The sequence below is a fragment of the Meriones unguiculatus genome, chromosome 3 (genome assembly GCF_030254825.1).
Source record: "Meriones unguiculatus strain TT.TT164.6M chromosome 3, Bangor_MerUng_6.1, whole genome shotgun sequence".
Lineage (NCBI taxonomy): Eukaryota > Metazoa > Chordata > Mammalia > Rodentia > Muridae > Meriones > Meriones unguiculatus.
In genome coordinates this window covers 169636139-169660576 of record NC_083351.1, presented here as the reverse complement: position 1 = coordinate 169660576, position 24438 = coordinate 169636139, and the positions used below count along the sequence as shown (strand labels likewise).

The window sequence follows — 24438 nt, the reverse complement described above, 5'->3', positions numbered from 1 at the left end:
AAATATTGCATAATAATGCTAATATCTGTGCAACTGATGGTATTTTTTTATTGAAGATTTTACTTATAGAGACTTGTAATAACCAATTTTAGACTCTACATTACATCTACAAAATGAAAGCTTTTGAAAGAAGGGTAGCTAGATCACCTTTGAATGTTCAGAAAATAGATCAAACAGCTTGGAAAATTTTCCACTTGAATGCAAGCCTAAAGTGAAATTGAAAACCGCTTTTGTTTGATTGTTGCATTAATACTCTGTACATGTGAGACATTCAGTAAATGTATTCCAAATTTATATATTAATTTTATTATATTTTATGCTTTTCAGTGAGTGAAAGAAGTATTTATTAATATCAAAAAGCAATGTATATAAAATGTAATGAAAACTAAGACCAAAAATGCCTTTCTTTCAAAGGCTTCAAATGTTACAAAACTACATTTTTAGATGGGGGGAGAAGGAATGCCCATCAAATCAGTTGCCAATATAAGATAAAGACGACAAATACAAACTCATCAAAATTAAAATATTTGTTTTCAAACACACTATTAAGAAAATGAAATACAAGCCTCTATTGAGGTAAACTTTGTGTTTCATCCAACGGTGCTGAAACCCTGAAAAGTAATTCTAAGCGTCACCATAAAAAATAACCCCTACATGCAGAACTCCACAAAAGACATACCATCGAGGCCTGGCCTCCACCACCCACTTTCTCCAGTCAAGTTTCTCCTACCTCCAAATAGTCCATTCAGTCAGGAATCCACCAATACATTAATTCATTGACTAGGTCAGCTCTTACGATCCAAGAGCTTTCCCAAGTCCCTCCTCTGGCCATTACACTGTGGATCATTCCTTCACACCGTGAATTTTGGGAGGAAGCTTTTCATATTTAAACCATTGAAGGTAACACAGCACTTCTAACATGTCTAAATCAATGTGAGAAAGCTAACATTTAACCATATGAATTTATTTATATGATAAAAATATTTTTTTGGTTTTATGAGTAAGGTCTTAAAATGTGGCTAGGATTGTACAGAATTCACAATGGTCATATGCCTAGCTCACAATCCTCTTGCTTCAACCATCTACATTCTTAGACTTAGGTATAGGTCATCATAACCAACTTACAAGATATAAAACTTAGATATATCATATTCAAATAGTAGGAGAATTATAGTAAAATACTATAATCACTGAATCATTCATGATTTAGTAATTATTTTGAATGTTTAAAGTAGAACGAGGAAAAATATATGCATTAATTCATAAGACAAACTCTCTGTATTTAAGTAGAGACTATAGCCTTCATATTGTATAGTCATGTTTTTTACTTTCATTGCTTGAGCCATCTATCAGTAACAGAATTGCAATAGTATATTTTTTCACTTTACAAACAATATTTCCAATGCATTGAAGGTGAAATGTTTAAGGAAGATTATCCCCCACATGTTTTTAATCACATAATCTGCTTCAATACAGGAAAGGAGAGAAGATGCCTACCCAAGATCTTACTCCATGGTAAAAAAGAAAAACAAACAAACAAACAAACAAAAACAGGAGTTCAAGATGCTAAGAATAATCAGAGTCCAAAATACTTACATATAGAGAAGTTATAGTGGAATAGGAAGGAAGGAAGGAAAGAAGGAAGGAAGGAAGGAAGGAAGGAAGGAAGGAAGGAAGGAAGGAAGGAAGGAAAAGAAAAGAAAAGGAAAGGAAAGAAAAGGAAAGGAAAGGAAAAGAAAAGAAAAGAAAAGAAAAGAAAAGAAAAGAAAAGAAAAGAAAAGAAAAGAAAAGAAAAGAAAAAAGAAAAAATAAAGATGGACTGTTTGTCTGAGCCTTAGTAATCCGTGACACCAGTTGTCAGTGGGGATGACTTAGATGCTGGTTCACAGTGCATACTTTCAAAGACAGGTGGCTAAGAACCTGCAGCATGAGCCAGCCCTGCTCCTGCTCATCTCACAGGGACATCCACTCGGTGTGACGCTTGCATTTGACCCACAAGCAGAGACTTTCACCTGATACAGGGTGACCCCATTAAAAATAAGTACCTGTCTCTTTCATCCCGAGCTCCGTTGCTTCCAGAACACAGCTTCTATTAAAGGTATTACATGGAGACTCAATCACTTGTCCAAAGTGGGTAATGAACTGAAAAGCGCTGTGAGGGTTGCTGTACCATCTCATGGCTAACAAGAGACCCATCAGATTCAGTCAAAAGAGTCAAAGTGACAAAGCCAGTCCCTACTGACTACCAATTACCTCCAACAAAAATAGCAATGATGCCAGAGAGAGAGAGAGAGAGAGAGAGAGAGAGAGAGAGAGAGAGAGAAAGAGAGAGAGGTCTACAGCCTCAGCCCAAGCAAGTCGCCTAAGCCTGAATGCCCTTGGGTAAGAACTCATGCAGAGTTAGTGAATGCCTAACCCTAAGCCTTTCCTGTTCCCTTGATTAAAAATACAAGCAGATTTTTCTGTCACTGCCTCTTTGTGTAAGAAATAGTCTCTTTCTTTTTGGGTTTTTCCAATGTAGAAATTGGATTAAATAGCATGCTTTGTGAACAATAGATGGGAATGCTAATTAAAGGACAGACTTCACAGCCACATCGAAAGCAGTTCTATACAGAACTATTCCATTTGAAATGTGATATCGGCAATTTGGTCAGGCAGAGCTTCTGTGAGCTCTGATCACTGCAGACAGACACTAGTAGTCTCAGCAAAGAAAGGCAAAGCTAAAGATTTAAGCAACGATTTCCCACATTTCTATTATGATTGGCCGTATTTGATTGGTATGGGTGAAAGCTAATGTTTTGATTACAGATGCCAGCAAACTAAGCATTAGAAAATCCTGGGCACCTTCTGAGAAAGGCAAAAATATAATGCTTAGATGTGATCTGACTGCTGAAGTCACGATGCATGTTTTCTTATTGCTCGCTGGGACAATTGTGATGAAGAGAGAATCTTAACTTGAAAGCACAGGCACAACAAAGGCATAAAATATGTTCTCATCTTAGCTTTTACTAATTTTTGTCTAATGCAGGCTTTATTTATTTATTCATTCAACAAGCTGATAGTGATATTTGTAAATGATAATTCAAAGAGAATTAAATCAGATCTCCGTCTCTAAACAACTAAGGCAGCATTTACATTGGCTTGGAATGGAGAATGGTAAACAATGGATACAAAGTAAAGCCAATGAAGGCAACAGTAATCAAATGTATCCAGTATTCCAAAACCTTTCCTTAGACTAAGCGGAGTGTGCATTAGTGTAGGTACCATGAAGAAATGCTGATCAGGTAGTAATACTTGGGAAAGGGCAAAGAGAAAGTAAAAGATGTTTTCTCACCAATCGGACAAGGAACTGAAACAATACGCTATTGCATTAAATAAATTGTTGTTTCTTCAGTGTATAGACTAAAAGGACATTGGAGGAACTAACACTCAGATTATAGGCACCTCCCAGACACAATGGTAAGAAATGGGCAGTCAGCCAGGTGTAGTGGTGTACACCTGTAATCCCTGCACTCGGCGAGGCAGAGGCAGGTGGATCTCTGTGAGTTCCAGGCCAGTCTCTAGTCCAAAAGGTGAGTCCAGGACAGCAAAGGCTATACCTAGAAACCCTGTTTTGAAAACAAACAAACAACAACAAAGGAAAACATGGTAGTCTATGTTAGCTACTGGGAAGCTGGTGGCTGTGGACACTCCAAACTAGGGCTCATATCTGTGTGGTGAAACAAACAAACAAAACAAAACAACCCAGAGGGATTTGTCATGTTCTTCTCACTCAGAGCCACATATCTACACATATCATATGCCCACTTTCTATCAAGCAATGTATCGGTGTCAGGGATAAAATATTGAATAAGGTAGCAAAGGTCTTCCCCCTCATAGAGGAAATGAGAGTAAACAATTCAATGACTTACATTTTTGTTTCAGCTGTTACACAGGATAGATGTGATGAGATCAAATTAGACACAAGAAGAAGAATTAGGTAGCTTTAGAAATAATGAGTCTAGCAGGTTCTGATTATGGGTTATGATAATAGTGTACAGAAGGGGTGAATTCTAGATCCATTTGGACAGTAAAAGGAATACAGTATGATTATTGGAGGTAGGATAGAATGGAATTAGGGAAAGTAAAGAAGAAGACAGATCAGAATGAATCTGAAGTTCCTAATTTGGATAATGGTTGATGACTCTACCAACCAAGGCAAACAATGCATGAGGGGTAGCCAGTCCTTTATGCATGGGTAAATATATATATGAAGAAGAAAAGGAAAAAAAATCTAGCATTCCATGTGTGTTACATATATTACTTACATTGCATGCCAGATTAAAATAAGAATGGACATAACAGCTGTTGATCTACACTGTGCCAGAAAAAGATAAAACATTTAATGATATACCAATGGAATTTTAGGAACAGGACATTTCTATTTTCTCACACGAGTAAAAATGCATTGTCTCATTAGGAGAGGGCTTAAAGTAAGGATTTCAAAACTTCTAAAATGTTCAATTTATTTTGTAGCTCATTTTTAATTTCTGTGTGGGTCATTGTTTATAGTCATGCTGGAAAAATGGAGTAGAGCTCAGGTAAGCTGACAGTGTGACGGACGGGACGCTATGTTTGCCTTTGCCAGTAGCTCAGGAGGGGAGGAAGCCACAAATTAGGTTGACACATGGTGTCTAGAAAGAATTAATTCCCACTCGATTCTGGGCAGACATACAAGCTGGGCTCTATCCATAAAGGCCAAAGGGAATTTTTGTTGTTTTTTTTTTTCTGTGTGGTGATATTTTTTGATGCCATCAACAACCAGACAAAATACTGGGGACAGGAAGACACCTTGTTTTGCCTTTGCATTACCTGGAGACCCTTGGGAATTGTTTCCTATTTGGAAATCTTTCTTAACCTATGTTTGATAATTTTTGCCGCATTTGTCATGCTGATATCTTCTGGCAGGAGTGTTTAGACATTTATTGAAAGACTTTTATCAGGGGACAAAAATATTTTGGGTATGCCAAATCAAATTACAGTGCACTTGAACAGCCGTCATCTACCTTGTATCCATGATTAGCCTTCATTACACAACACCAAAAAGATCTACTCAGATCAATAGGCATCATGAAAAAATACACAATTTAAATGTTTTCTCCTAAAACCAGCAACACTTAAGGAGCACTTACTCAGTAGAACTGGATTAATTATACCCACAGTAGTTTCCCAAATATTTCTAGCACGTATTGGCTAGAATTCAAAACAGCTTTAGGCAACATGGCAAAGCAGGCCAAATTTTATCTTGGAGTTTCCTTGTTTCTAATTTGCTTCATTCATTCAAGATTTATTTATTGAGTACCCATTTCATATAATACACAATTCTAAAGGAACGCGTTATTTCACATTTCTTCTAACTCCTCTAATTTCCAAAGTTTAGATTGTCCCTTGGCAGAAGTTTCTCTTAAAATGAGCAATACTAACTATTCCTTCTTCTCTCTCTGTGAAAACGTATCATCTCGTTCTTTAATGATTACTGTTCCAGAGGTTCCCGAGTGTGGGGGAGAGAACTTGTTCTCAAAGACATTGCTACACGTGTTAGGCTGGCATGGGAGCGTTGAGGAGATGCAGCCAACACCCAGCAGAATCTCTCTATGAAACTGTGGTATCCCAATAACAGTACTCCTGGTTGAAGCTAAGTTGAGCAGGGATGAGGCAGTCCAGAAGTCACAGACGGAGCTGAAGTCTTAGTGGCAGCTTTGTTGACACGCATGACTGAACTTTGCCTGGACATGTTTTCCCAGGTTTTGATAATGAATGATAGATAAGTATTATAATTTTATCTCATTGTACCTTAAGGTAATATATCTATATATATATATCTATATATCTATCTATATATATATATATATAGATATATGACACCCATCCTCACTTGTTCAATGACTATCAAATGTAAATTTGCCTTTTTGCTCATGGAACTCTGAAGTTTAACTTTAAAAAAGATGTTTGCATTTTCAAGGGGAAAGGGTTAGTTTTAGATTTTGAAATAAATTTGTGAAGGTAGATATTTGGTATTAAGAAGTTTTTATTTTGCTGAGCACCTTGTAAGATGCTGACCTGGCAGGCTCTCAGCAATACCTACTTTTTAACAAGTATTTCCTTCCTACAAAGATATTTTTGGCATAACCATCAAGCCATGTAGAGCCCAAGTTTGACAGGGATACATTATAAACTTCAACTCCTTAGACTCTACTAGGGATCCATGGTTCTTCCTATAGTTTCCGTGGTAATAAATTATTCCATACAAAATGACATGGGACATTTTCCAGTCATGGTACTTTGGTTTTCTTTCAACCTCAAATGATTTTTCAGTGTCCCCCGCCCCCAATATTGAGTATTCTGAAGCCAATAAGCAAATTATTTTATTGAAATTCCTTCATCTTAATAATGATATTATAATATCTCCTTGTGTTCTCTCATGTTGCGGGTCTCTGACACCGTCACAGACATGATGCTATCTTCTCACTGCAGACTATTGGGTGAAACAGTGTCAAGGAGTCCCATTCTAAGAACACCCATTTTAGTCCAGTGCCCGGTGTTGTCTGTGCTAGGTGTCACCAAGAAGATGTGTGCTTTCTTTGATTCTGCAGAACAGTTGTATGAAACTTTTTTTTCCATTCCTCATAAAATTAATTTAGTCTGATGTTTTATTATCTACTACTTCCATTATTTCTCATAATGCTATAATTCCCTTAGATTTGCCCATCATTGCTCAGAACCACAAGATGCAGCAGTCTCATCTTTGCTTTCTCCAGTCATAAAGACTGATCCTTTCTTCAAGAGTGACTCTTTGGAAAGACTGTTCAGCCATGAAGTGCTTGTGGTGAAAGTGAAGAGACTGGAGTTTAAATCTTCAGCACAGGAGGGGGAGACAAAGAATGCTCAGATCAAGCTGTCTAGCCAGGCCAGGCAAAACTATGAGCTCTGGGTTCATAGTGTATATAAGTATATAAGGTGAAGAGAGATGAAAAACATACCGGAGGTCAGCCTTGGGCCACATCATGCAGATGTGTTCATGTGTATGTACACATCCCACCCATGTGAACATGTAAACACACATTTGTGCACCATGTACCACACACACACACACACACACACACACACACGCATGCAAAATCTACTTGGTTTTTGCTTGTTTGTTTATAGCCTGGTATGGGGTTGCATATTTGCAATGCCACCACTTGAAATGTTGAGGCAGGAAGAGTGATATCAATTCAAAGGCAGCCTATGTCTTTGAATTGAGTCTAAGGCTAGCCTGAGATACAAAAAAGACCCAATAGGTAGGTAGGTAGTTAGATAGATAGATAGATAGATAGATAGATAGATAGATAGATAGATAGATAGATAGATTTTTTAAAGGAATGTTTTTTGTTTCTTGTAGAAAACACTATCAAGAAGGCAATACAGAGTGTTGCTCTGGTGTGTTCAGGAACTTATCAGTTGGCAATGACAAATATTATATAAATATGCATATTTATATAACATATCTACATCACTGGGTCTATATAACATTTATACCTTGCTTATATTCCTATATGTTCACAAAAATGTTCCCCAATAACCATCACATCTGGCCAGTAGGTTTGTATATTGCAAGAACATAAACCCATCTGATTGGAGACCGTGGTGGATGCTGATTGCCAATGTGACAGAAACTAGAACAATCTGGGAGACAGGCCTCTGGGCATACCTAAGGAGGAATTATCTTGGTTAGGGTAGTTTCTGGACACACCAGAGAAGGACTGTGCTGACTCTGTTCATTGAGGAAAATGCGCTTTAAACTGATGGCACATCCCTGCGCTTGGGTCCTGGACCACAGAAGGAGAAAACTGGGAGAGGAGAAGGGATCACCTCTTGATTCTTCCTGGATGCCAGCACAATGTGACCAGCTCTTTCAGCGCCTGCTGCTGTGGCATCCCCACCGGGATGGGCTGCATTTTAAACGGTGATCCTGAAAAAGCCCTTTCTTACTGAAGCTGCTTTTGACAGAGTATTTGATCACAGACGTCAGAAAAGGAAACAAGGCAAAACAGAGAGCAATACCGACTGGCTCAGTACTTAACTGTAAAAGAATGCAAACATCCCTACTCTCCTGTTTGTTTTCCCTGCTGAGCTGCTAGCCTGCAAGATGTGCAGCCAATCTCTCTATTTACATCCTTCTAAAATGATATATTCTTTTCTTCTTTAAAAACGTCCTATTCAATAGAGTTTTCTAACTGAGCCTTATTTATCAGTCTTCAGTGTGTATATCCTTCCTACAGTAAAGTTCACATCAGAGTACTAATTATTGTGTTAGATTAATGTTTACATAGTTGTAACTAATGGTTTCCGGCATGCACTTACTTGGCTCTCTGTTGTCATCATTTGCCCATTCTGACTAAGATCGGCCATGCGACTTGCTGTAGCCAGTGACATTTTAGCAAAAGGAAAAGCCACAGAGGTTTAAAAATGCAAGTGCGTCGCTAAAGATTTTATCCACTGCTAAGCTGTACCTCTATCCCCTCTAGCTGCATTCTGACAGCTGAGCATGCTCACTCTTACACCTGTTTGTTCATGAAAGAACTGAAGGATTTTGAAGGCTAGTCTGACGTAGGCATTGTCCACTGGTATCAGATATCACAGAGAGCAGCACCTTACCTTTCATTGGGGGACACCGTTCACCACGTGAGAGAACAAACTGACAAATTTTGATCAGTTTTGAAAGCAATGTTTATTGACGAGTGAAGGGATGAAGATTCAGCTATCTCTTTGTTACAGTTATTCTCTTTAATAAATTGACACATAAAAATAGTTCTACAAACACAAGGGTATAAATCAAGACACATAAGAATAAAATAGAAAGGGCAATACTGATGTGTTGGTCATCTTTTTAAAGATTTGCTTTTATATAAATTATGCATAGTAATGGTGAACATGATATGTTCAGATGAGTGCAGGTCCCTGTGGAGACCAAAGAGGTCTCAGTGTGTCCCCTAGAGAATCCCCTGGAACAGGAGTTACAGGCTGCTGTGAATTATCTGATTTGGGTGCTGCATACCAAAACGTAAGGCTGCTGCAAGAGTGGGATTAGCAGTATGTACTCAACTGCTGAGCCAGTCTTCCAGTTTTTAACGTAGCCATCACAGTAAAGGGAAGAGTCATTTCATTTTCCTAAAAGAATAGCTTGCTTTGGACTTCTCAGGCAGTATTTTCAGTGAATACTAAAGTAGTTTACCTAAGACTTCTTATTTATGTAAACAGGGCAATATTATCCTAGAAGGATAATATTATATATTTTGTATATATATATATATATATTATAATATATATATATCCCTTTCTCTCTCTCCCCATACATATATATGTATATATGTCTGTATATATTTATATGTATATACATATGTATGTATATATATAGACAGAGATAGATGATAGAAACATATATACATACATATATGGGGATATATGTAGATAGAGATAGGTAGATGGATACATATATACATACATCTATGTGCGTATATATGTATATACATATATTATTTTGTTAGCATCTTTGAAAAGTAAACATAAAAGCTTAGATTTTATATTTATTTTGTTTAACATCTTTGAAAAGTAAATATAAAAGCTTAGCTTTCCTGTAACACACTCTAATTAATATCAGAATTTTAGTAATTATTCCTGGAGACCAGATTATGTTGATACATTACTGTGTGGGTACTTCTGGGTTGTGGCAGTGATGTTTTGTGCTTGGATGATAATAACTGTCAAAATGCAAGGGGTTAGTGAACAGGACCCATGGGGAATGGCAGGATGACACTTTATGCAAGACATTTTGCTAATAGGTCTGAGAGCAATTACTGTATGGTTTATGATCACAACACTTAACCCTCTCATTCTCGGGCTGTTGGAAGCCCAGCCAGAAAACTGCTTGAGGAAAATTTCAACACTCCATAATGTTTATCAGTAAAATTCATTAAGGAGTATGTATGAAGGCTGCCAAATATGTTCATATATTGCAAACATCAATTTGGTCTATAACAAGACTGTGGTGCAGCAAATGAGGAAGGCAGAGAAGGCTTAGGTCTGAAACCACCCCTCCTGAGCCAGCCTGTCCTGCTTGTTTGCATTCTGACCTCTGAGTTCAGCTGACCCCTTACTCTTGCTTTCATGCACTGCTCCTTCACATCAGCATTGAGATCCCCTGGGTAATTCTTGAGTCCTATTGAGGCATTCTGCCAGCTCACACTTTCTTAGAGAAAACATAATTGTGAGTTATGTTTCCAGAGAGTACCAGAAACCCTTGGGAATAATTTCACTTACTTACCATTCAACAATCCCTGCAATGTTCCAAGTATGCTCTGTCCCTTGGTGCCAAACAATAAAATTCCTTGTCTTCTCAATGCCACATTTTTTCTGTGTACCAATACAGATTTTGTAATTTATTACATCTTCATTTTCTGTGAAGAAAGGGGCACAAGTTGTCTTCAGACTAAACCATAGCAACAAACATAAGCAAGCAGAACATAAGCAAGTGATGACTCTGAAAGGAAACTTCGTAAACTAGAGTTGTGGAGAAAAGGATGACAAATGATTCAGGCTTAATGGTCCACTAAGGTACTAAGATATTTGGAGCCGATGGCATTCAGATATTTGTATAATTCCAAATAACATGTCCTCTATTGGTTGATGATTTCAGTAAGAATTAAAATTTGATAATTACTTATAGAGAGAAAATTCTTAAGAAGTGACAACAAAAAGTCCTTCAGGAAATGCATATTTGGATCAATAAGCTCACATATGTTTTTCTCTAGAACATAAAACAAGAAGCTTAGCTTGCTTTTCCATAATATTCAAAGTGTATCAATTTGCAAAGCAGAAGTATTATTGTTAATATTGACCAATATTTTCATTTTTGACACTACAGACAGCTATTTGAGGTGTCCACTTGACCAATTCGTGAACGGCAAATTCAAGGTTTGACCGTTGTACTGATTGCAGACATACATTTTTTATTATGGATATGTTTTTATTAAGTCTCTAGGATTTACAAGAAGACTTTTGTGAGGTTTGCAGTTCTTTTTACAAGCACATAAAAGTGTGAACACAGAGCACTTTGTGAGAGAACCTCACTCTCCCAGTCTGTTTCTCTGTGAAACGGAAACAAAGAAACATGAGCCAAGGGGACATTTTTCCCCTTGTGACGAACAAGTCAAAGAAGCTAATAATCATAAAAACAGTAATAGTACAAACGTCACAGGAGTAAGCTGGAGGAAACTGAAGAAGAGACATCATGTGTGGCTTAGCTGTCCACCATGTTCCGTCTCCTGATTTCACTCATTCTTGGAGTCAGGCTGTTATTTGTCACCACGGATAATAGGCTTTCATGTGCTCACCATTGTTTAGGAAACAAATCTCCCCCTTGTTAATGTAGCTAAAATTGACTGAAAAAAAGGCAGCCCTCTTCACAGGAAATTTTGTGATCTAGGAGAAGTTGGTTAGACTGTAGCAAAAATCCACAAGAGCGAACACAGAAGTTTCCTGGAGTAAATGTTCCCGATAGACACATACCAGAGGGGTTTGGCAGATGGACAACTGAGAAAGGCCTCAAGAAAGAAGAAATAAAACTATAAAGGCCATTTCCCATCCCAGAGATTGAAGAGACAAGGGAGTTGTGACTCAGAAGGAAGTAGTTTGGGTTGGTCAAAGAAAATTCTGGACAATTAAACCAAGTTTAGATTTAGACAGTTTTATAAACTATTGTGGAGAATTTGTGTTTTCAATAAAAGGAGCACAATAGACAGGGGGCAGCCAGACAGGTTCTCACATGCTGTCCTGCCTTACACATTTAAGTTTTATTCAAATAGCATAATTTTAAAAATGTCTTTCAATGATATTATTTTTTTCCTTGAGAAGCAGTCTTCTCCTTTCTTCACTGGCATATGGTGATAAAGTAGAAAAAAATAGCTGTTAAGAATAAGGGTTGAAGTAGTCTATCTATGAAACTTACCCTATTTGAGAACGCTTTTCCAGATCAAAGAAAATTTTCAAGAAGGAGATTATACTCTGGATGAATATGGGGAAGTGTTGCTTACTCAAAATTTTGTTCTGTATTGGTAAAAGATGTCAGTATGGATTAATGTCAATATTAAATAAATACTTACTGAGTATCTACTCTTTGTATGGTAGGTCTTGGAGACACATTGGAAGGCACAATACACACAATTCCTGCCTTCAAGGAACTTGTAGAGTGTAAGAGGAGACAACCATTAATCAAAAATTTAAAAAGCATTAGCAGGTTTGAGAATATGTAGCAAGTTCTAACTAATCTGTGTGCGTTTCAGAACCCTTGCTGGAGGAAGCAGAACTAGGAAGAAGTTATAAACTATGCCATACCTCCTTGCGGTCCTAAGTTGAAACCTTGTTCCCCAGTGTCAATAATAAGTTTTATTCCAATGGGAGTAAGGCTGGAAAGAGTACAACACACCAAGGCAAGAATATGTCCTCAGATAAGAAGCCTCATGAGGCAGGATGGAGCACTGAGAGATAGGTACCAGGGGGAAGGAAGGAAAGAAGGAAGGAAGGAAGGAAGGAAGGAAGGAAGGAAGGAAGGAAGGAAGGAGACCACCTGAGGCCTTTAGGGTCCAGTTAATTATTTGTTTTCAATCTTTTATTTGAAACATATAATAATTAAAAAAATCTACTAAAATATTTAAATCAAAGAAGTTAAATAACCAAGTTTTCTCTTTAAAATATTATTCTGCCTTCAGCCAACACAACGGAACAGGAAAGAGAATGAACTTGGATGGTGGTGATGATGGCTCGATACAGAGGAATGATGGGATTTGAGGGATGTTTGGAGGGAATGTGTCCTATTGGAATCAATGGCATGCGTAATGATTGGTAGGCAGAGAACAGGGAAGTCTCTGGTCTGAGAGCAGGGACGCCTGGGTGCAATGTTCTGATTTGCTTAGGTTCTAACCACAGAAGGGTTTGGTAATGTAGAACTTCTTGCAACTGTTTGAAGTAAAAATTGGTTGGCTCTTGGTATTATATTTAGGAGAACAAGGATCCATATAACAGGGAACTCTTGGCTGTAGGTGGTGGAAAGGCTGAAGTAAGCTGTGCTGTATGTCTAATGTAGTCTCCAAAGCACAAAGTCCTCAACCATGGCCACCGGCCAGTGAGGGCATAGACACCCAGATTCTGGCAGCACAGAAAACTTTAGCTTCAGTCATTCTGAGGCATTCACTGCCTCTTGATGGACTCAGACTGGAATCAGAGCCTAATGGGCCAAAAGGGAACTTGAGCGCTTCATCATTGCCTAGCCTGCTGTCTTGACTTTGAAGCCAACGTAAATCCAGCTTTTCAGTAGAAATGATTGCCTTGGAAGCAACACTCAGCAGCCCATAACTAACTGATTGGCAGGTAATATTACCGTGACAGAGGAGGATAGTTAAAAACTGATAAATCTTTGTTAAAGAAGCACTAACTAGTAATCTACAGAGGGCTATGATTTCTCTTCAGAATATTGGTCTCTGCCTACCATATCCATTATACTCAATGTTGATTTTTGTTGTTGTTTTCTTTTTGTATTAAAGGTGAGACAGCATTGCCTAACTATCTTATAGATGACTCAGGCATCTTGACATTGGTTCCTACTCTCCAGTGGTTCAAATGAGTCCCCATTGTTAGACCCCAGGTAAGTTCCATTATCAATTCCCATGTTTTCCAAAGACTTTTAGTTGAAAAAAAATGCCATATGTCCTTTTAGAGGAATCCCAAGAATAATCCATGGTACATACAGTGAGAGCCAGATGGGCTAAGCTAGTAACTATGTCTGCTTAGGCAGGGAACACAGACAGCCCTGGCAGGAAAGAAGAACAAGCTGTCTTCATGCGGCCTGGTGGGAGAACTGAATTTCCACGGCCTGCTCCCATGGGAGACAGGCATCATGCAAATGTAATGGTTTGACAAGGACAGATATGGAATTAGAAAGACTCCTTCGCAACTCAACCAGGGCTGTATCTCAGTCATGAGTGCACATACCTCGCTGATTCTCATAGCTAAGAGTCCAATCGTGTTGTTAGGCCAACATTTGCAGTAAATTCATTTCTAAGCAACTAACCTACCTTCATATCATAGTTGGTCCTATGATCTCCTAAACATCTAACCAGCTAAAAGAGGAGGGATGGTTATTTGTCTAGATTTTTTTTGCTGCATAGATCATTCAGTAGCAGCCCTCCACAGCAGGGACAAAGGTAGCCTGTGAATCACCCCAAAGAAGCTCTACCTCATATGTCCTAAGAAGGTAACAGGGCCAGGGAGAGGTGTTTCAGTATATTTTTCTCCAAAGTTGTCCTCCTCTCTAATTCTCCTTTTTTCAAAGTTTCTCCAAATTTTTTTTAAATAATTTTTTTTTATTTTTTTAATTTATTTAATTACTATTTTTTTTTCAATGAAGTTTATTCAGGAACATTGAACAATCCTCAGACCCCGGGGAAAGCCAGCCCACAGCTTAAATAGCCTCTGGGTAGCCAACCCAGGCGTGCCACGGGGGCAATGCAGATAGGTCCACATACATGGAAGCAAGCCAGATCCTCGGCCTTAGCCAAATGTGGAGTTGTTTGTGACAGAGAGCACTCACCATTGGGAAGGTGGAAGGCGGAAACCAGCTCCATCTTTAAGGCATAGCATTCCGCAGCTCTCTACAGTTCCCCCTTTTTGTTTTAGATGCATCAGGCAAGAGTAGAGGTCTGATCTCTGATATTAGAAATAAATAATTTGATGAACAAAGAACCTCATGAGTTAGGTAAAGGTTTTCAGCCAAACCTTCAATTTTTTTTTTAATATGGTCCAACACCTCCATTGATATGAATACCTCAGGCCAAAATGTTAGTTTGCCACTGCTTTTACCTGTTTAACATATGACATGTGTCTTAGTTATGATTCTGCTGCTGTGAAGAGACACCAGGACCAAGACAACTCTTATAAAATAAAGCTTGTTTACAGTTTCAGAATGTTAATCTAATACCATAATAATAGGAAAGAGACAGGCATGGTGCTGAAGCAAGCTGAGAGGAGCTTTACATCCTAATCCCCAGGCAGCAGACAGGAGGGAGAGGCTGGTGTGGGCTTTAGAAACCTCAAAGTCCACCCTCATGTGAGCAACTTTCAACCTCCTACAGGACACACCTCCTAATCCTTCTAATCCTTCTCAAACAGTTCCACTCCCTGGTGAGTTAGCATTCAAATCTGTGAACCTATAGGGGGCTGTTCTCATTAAAACCACTAAAAACATGTCTGTGTTAATTACGTGAATCCTGTGGACCATCAAGTTTTAAGCATTTTTCCTGTTTTGAGAATAATTCTGTCCTATCCATCCCCTTTACACAAGGCTAAACTGTAGCCTTAAAAAAAAATCAATGTTCTTCTTTATTTTCTCTTTGTAAAACCCTCAGTGAACTGGACAAAATCAATTTTTCCCTCAAGGAATGCTACTGCTTCATTTCAGCTCTTAATATGGCATAACTTGGGTTAGAATTCCTGCCTACCATATTTCATAGATTCTAGGATAAATAGTGTTCACACTAAAACATCATTGAAATCAGCATGCATTTTGTAGTCATTGCAGTGGCGTCCTATGATTGCTTGGCAGGGGTTTGTTTCGTTTTTCTTCTTTCTGTTACATGAAATGACGGTGCCTCTTGCCATTGATGGCATGTTGGTAGTTTGTGAATTCCTTGAGTTTAAAAACTTCATCGCGTCCTCCCCTCCCTCTTTCTCTGGTAATAAATGCAGTGCCTTGCATAAAGCAGAGCTCACAACATTAACATTTGAATGTTAAACTGAATCTGTGTTCTACACAGTGCTGAGATCTTGTGATTTTCTCCAGTGCCCACAACATCCTCAATTACAATTTCATTCAAATTAAAAGGGCTTTGATATGGCACACTCATTACTTTAAAAGTATCATTTATTAGTCTGTGTGTTGTGGTTGGGGCTTTAATGTCAACAAGAAGAAGTTTAATCTGACTTCATTTTCGCTCCATAAATACCTTCTAACAACGTTCATAAATTAACTCCAGAGCCACAGAAGTATATGTCACAGCTCCAATCTGCACAGTTTTCACCACATTTGGAGACTTAGCATAGTTTTACATTTAGATATCTCTACCATTGATATTTATTAATGTTTCCATGATTGTAATGAGGACATACAAACACATAACTGCATGATTGCATCTGTCTTGTTGTCCATGACACCAATAATCCAGAGACACATTGCGACCATTTGCTTTGCTTAAAATAAGCGCTATCTTATTGTGAGTTTATCAAGAGGTTACCATGCTGATAGTGAGTTACCCTGAGAGATCTTGGATACAATCAACTGGACATTACTCTAGAAAGAATGTGAGCTGAGGGAATCGCAGTAACAATGATAAACAGGTAATACCTAGTACTATGGCACATCCATGATGCTTAATACATGTCTGCACCAACAAGTTCATCTCCAAGATCCTCAGTTCAGCCAATCAAGAATATACCAGTAGTAAACTTGTAGGTTATTTTACTTGTTTATAAGAATGTATGAATGCCTCAGAGTGAATGAGGGAAAACAACATATTGGATGCCAGTATGAAAATATTTGGGATGGAAGAACTTACTTCACGCATATAACTGAATGAAAATCTTTGCATATGCATAGTGGTTTTCTATCTACCCATTTATCATCTCCTTAAGCATACTTTTAAGTACTTTCTGGGCCTTACAGAAACAAAAAGGAATTGGAACAGTTCCAGTAAAATATGGGGCAGTTCATCAAAACATTATTCCTGACAGGAAAATGCAAGTTCTAGTATACGAAGTCATTGGAAGTAAAGGTCCCTAGTTGTGAATAAAAATAGTTACATTTCATAACGTGCAGTTAAATTCTCTATATAAACATTGTTCATAATAACCCTGAAAAATAGATGTGATATTCGTGTTAGACAAAAAAAGGAGGAAACTGGATAATGAAAACATATGTTGATGTCAAGATGTGAATGTGGGTCTCTCTGTCCCTTAAGAAAGCTCTGCCTCCAGCTCAGTCTCACTGTAGATAGGAAAATTTGCTGCAACTCTGTTTGCTTTGGAGTAAACTTGTTCTTCAGTCTGTCTTGAGGCTATTGAAAATTTAAAATATGAAAAACATAAAATCTGCATGATATTAAGTCTTACTACCCCACTGATATACACTCAAAGTCAAATTTAGTTTTGGATATAAGGATACTGCAATTCTGAGCTTTTCAACAACTGGAAAAATAAAACAAAACAACAACAATAAACCTCACATTCAGGAATAGGACCTCTGAGGAAAGTTGCCAAGCTCCCCAGCTTCAGACATTTCCATGGCTTATACCTGGGGTGTTTTCTAATTTTGACTACTTTGTGACAATACTATAAAATTTCACTGTCAAATTGAAGGAGTAAAGAAATGTTTATGTATTCAAAGCCATGCAATCAAAGGTTGTGGGTTCAAGTAGTGATTTCTACCACAAAACTTTCTAAAAATTTAATTTAGAGGGAACTAGTCAACTAAAAACACCCAAAACAATAACAACAAATAACAACAAAAACATGCAAACAAAATTGCCTACTTTTCAAAGTCATAATAAAAATTAAAGGACTTCAGAAGTAACGATCTTTTATAATACACAGTAGACTGGCTGCATACTCTGTGCAGCGTAAGAGACAGTACATAAAATAATGTACCAGGAATTTTTCATAGTGTGACACTATGGATTGTTCCTAGGGTCACTCAGTGCTCAGCAGTGCTACACTGACAACATTCCTAGCAAGAATCAGTCTTTTCTTTCTTTTCTTTCTTTCTTTCTTTTTTTTTTTTTTAAGTCTAATCGTTGTTAGGAACTTAACATTACTCTAAGGGAATCAATTTGTTTTCACTGTAGAATTCTAGAACTCAATCATTCTTTTCTTCTCCACTTACTCTTTGAGATAGGAAAGGCTGTGTATTAAATTTCTGTTTTTCCCTAGTGCTGCGTTTGGTGATATTCTGGGATTCGGTATGGGTGCCTTCTGCCAGAATAATCCAACTTCCTTAAACAAATGCATACAGAAAATTCTAGTCCTGTCAACCATCGTAAGCCACAGCTACAAGAAGATAGATGCCTGTTTCCTATGTGTGGTCCAGTCCACCCATTCTCTTTCACACGCTTGAATGACTTATTCTTCCCTGTTGAGTGCATTGTAACACTTACGATGTTCCATTGTTACAAAAAAAAAAAAAAGGACCATTACAACTCTCCATCCTCAAAACTATGCTCTACTTCCAACAGTACTATTCAAATTCTTAAAAAGATCCCCCTCCAAGAGTTTTTTTAGACTCATGCAAGATTATCTTACACCCCTAACCCTATTCCATTTCTAAGAATCTCAAGACTGTATGGAACAAAAAGGAGAAATTTCACACAGGCTTATATACTTATTTTGCAATCCTGCTATAATATGTAGAGATTTTTCTCTGAAAGGGAAGCGCAAACACCCTAAATAACAGGATCCGTTACCTGAAGTGTGTACCACATACAGCAAGGTGGTGGTAGTGCAAGCAAACAGTACCAAGGCTGGAAGAGTAGGATTGAAGCCAGGCTCAGGCATACACCAGGGCATCAAAGGATAAAACTTAGTTCCAGAGCTGGAAGAAGGGAGTAGCCAGTTATAAGGGCAGAACGGCAGGTAATGGCAGGATAGGATCAGGCAAGCAGGGTCATGGGAAGGTCGTAAGCTGGGAGGAAACAGGATGGGTTAGAACAAAAACCTCAAGAGTTCCTGTGAGGTTCTAGCTCCCAGTGAATCTGCTTGACTATGAGAATTTTCAGGGCAAGCTCTGCAGCAGCATAAAACACACGGCAGCAAGATTTACGCTTGAATGCATAAAACCCCTTCTTCACAACACCGTCATCATGAGCTGTGTCTACGGAAAGAGAGGACTGTATTGCCCAGGAACATAATTCTACTGTGGCAGGGACAGAAGAATTCTTCAGACTTAAAATGAGCCCTGAGACTATGCATTCAGTTTCTATAAAGAATAAACCACAATGTGAATTCTAAATTGGTCTAATAACTAAAATTAATGTGGTTATCTTGGAGGTGGATGTACAGGACTTAACAACATCCACAATCCAGTCTCCTCTCTCTGTGCAAGTACACTGAATGACAACTTCACATGCTACAGGGAAACCAAATGAGCAGCAGGCTTCCCTCTCTGACTCCCAGAGAACGAGATCACTTATATTTTCAACCCATTTTATTAATATCTAAGGAACAGCACACATTCATCCCTTTTGCAGGGGAGTGTCAAGTCATCCCGACTCGCTTCTTTCTCATGTCTCTTCTGTGTCACTGGTGCTTTCACGGTGCCTGCTGGAATTGCCATAGTGAGCAGGCTGTCCGGGTCTTAAAAATAAACACTTGTTGGCAAGGACTTCTCTCTTCCAATTTGGGTTGGAACACTGGCACATAAAATATCAGCTCCTTAAATGCTTTTTATGTGTTTTGTGTATGATGCATTTGTTGTACAGCGCTCTTGTGTAAAGAAAGAATAATAAAGGTAAGCCATAAAAAGATCATTGATCTATCTCAATGTTTTAAGATAATATTTTCAAGTTATTTCTTATTATTTTGGTGCATGCAAGTATGTGTATCTATTTATGTGTGCACATGTGTACCTTGTTTCTGTGCTTACATGTGTGTGAAGGCTCTGTGTGTAGGTGTGTGTGAGAGTGTGTGTGTGTGTGTGTGTGTGTGTGTGTTTAGTATGGACCTGTGCGCACATACTAAAAGCTAGAGGAAGATGCGGAGTGTGTACTCCGTGCTCACTGCCTTGTTTATTTAGAGACAGTCTTTCACTGCACCAAACTCCCATTTTGACTAGACTGGCTCTGGGTACCCACAAGTCTCTGGCCTTCAACATCCTGCTGCCCACTCAGAGGTCCTTGGCACAAACAGCCTTGCCTGGTCTTTCCACGTGAATAATGCTTTTCTGAACTCGTAACTTTACCTTTCCAAGACATGCTCTTACCTACTTACCCATCTTCCCAACGTGAATATGATTCTTTATTTCAGCAAAACTTCACAAGTGAGCATGTTACCACTTTCCTTTCTTTGTATTATATTTTCTATCATTATTTGAGGCTCCTTTTCTCTTGTTATTAAAAATGCATAACATTTACAATGTGGACTTCGGTTTTCAAGATCATTAAATGATAAAACTAAAATGTAACACTACATAAAATAATATTCTCAAACTTGTTTGGAAAAAAGTCTATTCATAAAAACTATCTTTATTTTACTTTTTGAATTTTATCTTTTTTATTTTACTTTTTCCTGGTTCTCTGTGAAGTCCACATCATGCACCCCAATCCCATTCTTTTCCCTCTCCCCTCAACTCACCCTCTACCTTGCAACCTTCACCCAACAGAGAAGAAAAAAAATCTGTTTGTGGAAGCTGTAGTGTGTCCCACAGTATGCCCTTTTGTCCACACTGCTTTGCTTGCAAATGTTCATTGCAGTGACTCATTAGTCTGGTATGAGGCCTCTGGCTTCTGCTGCTCTATCAGGTCCTACTGAAACCCCACTGGGATTCCCCTCCATTATCTGTTGTTGCCCTGTTCATGGAGATGCTGTAGTTTTAGTTCTGTAGGACCGACCTTTAAATGCACTTCAACAGTGCATAGATAGGGTAGATGTGGGCCAATTCAAACCCTGAATCTGGGCCTGAGAGGTATCTTAGCTGGTCAGCCCACTGGCTCACCTGCTCTCACGACCTCAGGAATAGCCTACCAGCAATCCCACAACCAGGGTCAGCTCTACTCTGCTGTCAAACAAAGGTGCAGGGGCGTTCTTCCGAGTGCAGCAGCACGTAAGGGATGTGGCCATCTCTCCCACACTCATGACCCCAGGGAACAGCTCTCCCACCTGCCTATGGTGAGGAATGAGGGAGAGGAGGAGAGCATTTCTCCCTTGTCTGTGCCACAGCCTAGCAATAAGAGGCAGGGCTGGCTCCCCTGCATTCATGCGTTGGTGGCAGGCTCATCTGCAATGCCCACATTCAGGGCCAGCCACTGCTGTGCTGCCCAGGCAAGGTGCAGGGCCCACTCTCCTGAATGCTGCAGCTGGCTATGGCTTTCCTTCGCTCACGCTTCCAGTACCTGCTCTCCTGCGAGGGCAGAGCCAGCACTGCAAAGCCCTCATGACATCAACCTGTCCTCTGTAGGCAGCTCAGGCCAGGGACACCTGGCCTTTGGTGGTAACATACCCCTGCTGTTTCTTCAGGGCCACAAACCCAGATGGGGTCACCAGCGGCGACACAGGCCAGGACCCCACCATGTCCCAGGTGGCATCACCAGCTGCTCACATCAGGCAGCTCCTCACTACCCTTGAGTCTCCAGTTCTGCCTTTCTTCATTGTGCCCTCATCCTTCTCTTCCTCTTCCATCTCTCCACCATTTATTTGCTCCACCCGTGGTCTCCGGGTGTCTGGGGTTATCTCAGGAGTAAGGGTCCTCAGTTTCCCTCTCATTCCCTAAGGAGGCACCAAGGTGGAGTCTCCAGCGACCTGTTCTGGGACCCCAACTGGGTCTGCATGGTGCCTAACTCGTGCTTGTTCCAGGCTAACTCCCTTGGCTCCTGGCTTGTGGTGGTCTCAGGCTTGCTTTCCTCAGGAAATGTTAGGCCAATGATCCTTCAGATGTTCATAGCTCAGGACATTGACGATAGACATAGCCTCTCTCCTCTCATCTACATGTACATCTATATCTATCGAAGCCACACCTGCAACACCACCACTAGGGGCAAAAGGGAAAACTATTATTAAGTGTGAAACGCAAACGGAAATGGAAGTAGAGGCCAAAGAAAATACAGACTTACCTTATTATGACTAGCATAGGTTAAAGCATGATCAAATAGCACTTGAAGAACACAAGGCCACTTGTTAAAAATTGGTCCCCAGAAAAGGAGCCTTCCTCCTGCAAATATCCCAAGAAGATTTGTTACTAGAATGTTCTTAAGGCAACTTGATTAAGGTTACACAGAAACAATCACTGTCTTTATCATCCAGAGGAGGGAGAATTCCGCAAACACAAACACTGATTCAGCAAGTACAGCGACAAGCCTCCTCTGTCATTCAGCTCTACTGGCCCTATGACTGTGTGACCACAGCAGCAATGAGGCTGCTTCCCACCAAAAGTGTCTCCTTCTTCAGGTTTTCCCGGAGGTCACTGCTTTTGCCTCCTGGTTCCTGTACAGGTCAGGGAATTAATGAGAACTTCCGTGATGATGTTAAGGGTTCTTAGCACCTGAGAGACAGACCTCGCTAAAGACTAGAAGTCTGGTTTTCTGTGTCTGTTCTAAAATGCGTTCACAGCTGAGGCCCCACCTCATAATACCTTCCAGTGAATTGTGTATAGGCTGCTTGGTAGGGCATGTGCTGTGCTGGCGTGGCACAAATAAAGAAAGCTACCTTAGAGCAACCGCCAACTGGGAAAAACACTATTTGCTTTCACAACCCCATGAAAAAATAAATTGTTTCAATTTTAAGATTGGAAATTAAAGTAAAAAAAAGAGGCTAAGTATCTTGCCCAACTTTCCCATGATGACGCAAACTTTCCCATGATTTTAGATGATGCCGTCTAAAATCTGACGGCATAAGATTTTAGAGGCAAATATGACTTCGCAGTCCCCCTCTGAGCTTGTATAGTATTGTTTTATTTTTCAAAATTTCAAAATAAAAGAAACATAACTGTCTGATGCAAAGACTTAAAGCAAAGTCCCTCAAGTCTCCTCTGACTCCACACAGTGTCATGATAGCCAAAACCACAAAGACAGTTAGTGTCAAGGATTTGTACTTTGTTTTGAGTAGAGCCTTCATTTCTGGTTCTGAAGAAAATAAAAAGTAGAATATCATATAACAAATGTTTGTTTACAAATGATAAAACAAGAAACTCATAGACAAAAGATTTTATTCTTTTTGACACACATATACCTTAAAAGCAGCAAAATTAGCATAGAAATAAATGCATTTATAAACATGAAGCAGGTTTTCAGTGACTGTGAGTTAGCCAAAGGTAAGACAACTTAATTATTATTGTGTTTATCTGAAGTTTCTCTTAAGTCTATTATGTTTAACCAAATAACAAAATTAAGAGACTCATAATTCACAAAACATTAAATATTTTAATAAACTTTTTCCACTCACTTTAGCAAAATCACCAATTATATATTTATAGTCAATGTTTTTATTGAACTTGTGTATTATTTACAACATTGACAGATTAACCATTCTTTCTTGGGACATCGTAGTTCTTTGATGGGTTGTTTTAATTAATTTCCACTTAGGGGAAATTTCATTTTGCTGACAAAGTAGCACCTGGAATTTTAAATGGCATTTTAAAGCAGTCCTTGTATTTGTAAATTAATCATGAATTTTACAAATGATGTTTTAATCATTGTAATGAGGTCATATTTGATATTCATTACAGAATTTATTACAAAATATTTCAAATGTATCATATAGGTCACTGTCATCTGTGCAGCAATTTTGCTTCCTCTTAAGGTAATAACTATTTCCCCAGAGTGTTTAAGACCTATTTTAGAAGATTTCAGTACCAGAATATTATAAAAAATAATGCAGTCTATGACTATTTTTTTTAATTTCTCTTTGACAAATATTATGTTTGGTGTATAGCCCAGAGAAAAGTCTCTATGAAAATACTTAGAGATTATTTGCTTGTGAACTTTAATTTTACTTATATAAATATTTTCAATTTTTTTTACATATTTTAAAGAGTATCATTTCTGACACACATTTTATATGTAATTTACTACAACTAAATGAAGAAATGAATTTAAAATTTTATTAAAATTTTAATAAAATTAAATGTAAAAGTTTTTAATTTTGTTTTAATTTTATGGGTACATATGTTAGTCCACCATGTGTGTGCAGGGCCCACATAAACCAGAAGAGGGGAACAGCTCCCCTGGAACTGGAGTTAATGGAATTCTGAACTGTCTTGTGGATGCTGAGAACTAAATCCAGAAACAGCAAGTGTTCTTAACTGCTGAGCCATCTCTCCAACCTGTACATATACTTTTAAATAATATTTAAGTAAAATATTAAAACCTAGATCCTCTTTGCCTATTTTGTAATCAGTAACTATGAAATAGAACAAATTTTAAATGAATTTTGTTTTTCATAAACCACTATGATTCACTGTTTGACAGTCTCAGTTTAGTTCTTCTGGGATGTGTGTGTCTCATAGTTTCTAAATAGAGTTCTAATTGCTTAAACAATTGGGGCATTTCTCATCTGTCTCAGAGTCCTTAGACACAAATTCAGAGAGGAAGGAACTTGCCATTGATTTAT

At 38.5% G+C, this 24438-nt stretch overlaps 1 non-coding gene across 1 annotated transcript; it reads right to left on the bottom strand.

Moving 5' to 3' along the window:
• Nucleotides 1-21741: 21741 nt before the first annotated feature.
• Nucleotides 21742-21869, bottom strand: LOC132653383 (small nucleolar RNA SNORA17). The gene has a single exon (XR_009591138.1). It is a non-coding gene; the product is annotated as a small nucleolar RNA SNORA17 (small nucleolar RNA).
• Between the last annotated feature and the right edge of the window lie 2569 nt (nt 21870-24438).